We start from the raw sequence: 3,911 nt of genomic DNA, 5'->3' as shown, positions 1-3,911 counted from the left end.
AAGGAGGTATCTCGGCGCCCTTGAACAGCACCCTCCAGACGTCCTTGTGCGTCGTGTCGTAGAGCTCTCGCAGCGTCTGGTGCTTGGCTGGGTCGAACTCCCACAAATTGAATGCCCGTCATTGACACGGGAGAATCCGGCGGAAGAGCATAACCTGGAACACGTTGACGAGCTTGATTTTCTTGCTCATCATGTTCCTGATGCAAGTCTGGAGTCCAGTCAGCTCTACAGAAGAACCCCAGGACAGGCCCTTCTCTTCTCTTTCCAGGAAGTGAGCTGCGTGGAGATTCCGGATCAAAACTTGGGGGCCGCCGCCCAGTTGGTGTCACGCGGCTCGGTGATGTAGAACCACCCCGATTGCCACCCCTTTATGGTCTCCACATAGGAGCCTTCGAGCCAGTTGACATTAGGCATCTTGCCCACCATGGCGCCTCCGCACTCCGCTTGCTGGCCAACCACCACCTTCGGTTTGACATTGAAGGTCTTCAGCCACAGGCCGAAATGGGGCTTGATGCGGAGGAAGGCCTCGCACACGATGATAAACGCCGAGATGTTGAGGATGAAATTGGGGGCCAGATCATGAAAATCCAGCCCGTAGTAGAACATGAGCCCATGGACAAACGGGTGGAGAGGAAATCCCAGTCCGCGGACAAAGTGGGTAAGAAAAACTACCCTCTCATGGGGTTCGGGTGTTGGGATAATCTGCCCTGCATCTGGTAGCCGGTGCGCGATATCCGCGGCCAGATATCCGGCTTCCTGTAACTTTATGATGTTCTCCTCCGTGAGGAGGAGACCATCCACTTGCCTCCTGCTCCGAACATGCTTGGAGTGGTTTGAGAAGAAGAACGCGAGCTTGGGCGCTGGAGCTTGAGTGTGCGGGAATGGGTAAGCAAGGAGGAAGAAGGCGTGGGTGAAAAGAGTGAATCTTTGTCCCTTTATAAGGGCGGAGGAGGCGATGCGCCTCCCCACTTGGCTGGTAAAATCGCTTATTCCCCAAGTGCCGTAATTGATGGCGCGGTTGGGTTACCCACGTCCGTATTGATGAGAATCCCATAATAAGGGGAACACGATCTCTGCTTTGACAAGACGTGTCAAGAAAACCGCCTCGCGATATGTGCAGTGCTGGTTGAGAAAAATGGTTCGAATAATGACCGGGCCATGGCATGATGTCATGCTATCAAAACGTGTCAGCGGATTAGATTTGTGGAAATATTATTCTCTCTACGGTGGTATGTGGAACTTGTTTTGCAGAGTCGGACACTATCCTTGTGTTCAAAATCTTCCATGGAGTATTCAGAGGAGGAACCCGCCTTGCAATGCCGAAGACAATACTGCGTGCCGGACTCATCGTCATTGAAGCCTGGTTCAGGTGCTACTGGGGGAGTCCTGGATTCGGGGGTCTCCGGACAGCCGGACTATATCCTTTGGCCGGACTGTTGGACTATGAAGAAACAAGATTGAAGACTTCGTCCCGTGTCTGGATGGGACTCTCCTTGGCGTGGAAGGCAAGCTAGGCAGTACGGATATGTAGATCTCCTCCCTTGTAACCAACTCTGTGTAACTCTAGCCCCCCCGGTGTCTATATAAACCGGAGGGTTTAGTCCGTAGGACAAGATACAATCATACCATAGGCTAGCTTCTAGGGTTTAGCCTCTACGATCTTGTGGTAGATCAACTCTTGTAATACTCATATCATCAAGAACAATCAAGCAGGACGTAGGGTATTACCTCCATCAAGAGGGCCCGAACCTGGGTAAACATCGTGTCCCCTGCCTCCTGTTACCATCCGCCTTAGACGCATAGTTCGGGACCCCCTACCCGAGATCTGCCGGTTTTGACACCGACAATAACCTTCTAATATATCAATCTTTATGTCTCGACCATTTCGAGCCTCATCATCATGTCCATGATCTCATCCAGGACTCCGAACAAACTACGGTTCATCAAATCACATAACTCATAATAAAAATCATCATCGAACGTTAAGCGTGCGGACCCTACGGGTTTGAGAACTATGTAGACATGACCGAGACACATCTCCGGTCAATAACCAATAGCGGAACCTGGATTCTCATATTGGTTCCTACATATTCTACGAAGATATTTATCGGTCAAACCACACAACAACATACGTTGTTCCCTTTGTCATCGATATGTTACTTGCCCAAGATTCGATCGTCGGTATCATCATACCTAGTTCAGTCTCGTTACCGGCAAGTCTCTTTACTCGTTCCGTAATGCATCATCCAGCAACTAACTCATTAGTCACATTTCTTGCAAGGCTCATAGTGATGTGCATTACCAAGAGGGCCCAGAGATACCACTCCGATACACGGAGTGACAAATCCTAATCTTGATCTATGCCAACTCAACTAAAACCATCGGAGACACATATAGAGCATCTTTATAATCACCCAGTTACATTGTGACGTTTGATAGCACACAAGGTGTTCCTCCGGTATTCGGGAGTTGCATAATCTCATAGTCAGAGGAACATGTATAAGTCATGAAGAAGGCAATATCAATAAAACTAAACGATCATAATGCTAAGCTAACGCATGGGTCTTGTACATCACATCTTTCTCTAATGATGTGATCCCGTCCATCAAATGACAACACATGTCTATGGCTAGGAAACTTAACCATCTTTGATTAATGAGCTAGTCAAGTAGAGGCATACTAGGGACACTCTGTTTGTCTATGTATTCACACATGTACTAAGTTTCGGTTAATACAATTCTAGCATGAATAATAAACATTTATCATGATATAAGGAAATATAAATAACAAATTTATTATTGCCTCTAGGGCATATTTCCTTCATATATAATGATTATTGCCTGGATATTGCCATGATTATTTGAAGTTCTATCATTTGCCCAACAGTAATTCGTTTACCCACCATTTGCTATTTTTCTCGAGAGAAGCCACTAGTGAAATCTACGGCCCTCGGGTCTCTTCTTTATTATATTTGCCTTTGCGATCTATTTTTATTTGCTTTTATTTTCAGATCTATTAAACCAAAAATATAAAAATACCTTGCTACACTTTATTTTGTTTGGCGTTCGATCTATCAATTTATTACAACTTTCTCCTGTCCACGTGCCAATTTCTGGCACTGTTAACCGAAAGGGATTGACAACCCCTTTAATACACTGGGTTGCGAGTATTTGTTATTTGTGTGCAGGTGCCGTTCACGTAGTGTTGCGTGGTTCTCCTACTGGTTCGATAACCTTGGTCTCATCACTGAGGGAAATACCTACGTTGTTGTGATGCATCAACCCTTCCTCTTTGGGAAATACTGACGTAGTCCTAGCAGACATCATGGGCTTCTACGCCTGGGATCACCCTTTTAAAGGTGGTGTTATTGGGTTTGATTCTTGATGGGTCGATACCCATTTTCCTCATTGTGTCTGAATAAATCAAATTGAGGCTACTACCTCCATCCATAAGGACTCTAGTGAGGTGGTATCCAACAATGATAGGATCGAGGACCAAGGCTGCCGATCCTCCATGATGGATGCTGTTCGGATGGTCCCTACAGTCGAAAGTGATGAGGCAAGCCGACCATGGGTTGAATTTTGGGGCTACAGGCTCTACAACGTAGACGTCCCAAAGTGTGCATTTCCTCTCCTTCTTGGGTATATGAGTGGCGTAGATCATATTCACCATCTTTACCTCATGGGGAATTGTTTCTGGCCTGCATTTTCTCGGCCTGCGAGGTTCCTCATCGTCCTCGCTGCGGGCGCTTTTGCCTGTGTCATCGGTCGTGAGCTTGACAGACTGCTTGATCACCCAACAGTTATGGCTGGTGTGGTTGGCGGGCTTGTCAGCGGTGTCATGGATCTGGTAGGGCCTATCCAAGATTATGTCCAATGTGGTTGGATCGGAATGTCTTGGTCTCAACACAT

This window comes from Triticum dicoccoides, chromosome 1A (genome assembly GCF_002162155.2).
Source record: "Triticum dicoccoides isolate Atlit2015 ecotype Zavitan chromosome 1A, WEW_v2.0, whole genome shotgun sequence".
Taxonomy (NCBI): domain Eukaryota; kingdom Viridiplantae; phylum Streptophyta; class Magnoliopsida; order Poales; family Poaceae; genus Triticum; species Triticum dicoccoides.
This window is presented reverse-complemented; position numbering follows the sequence as displayed.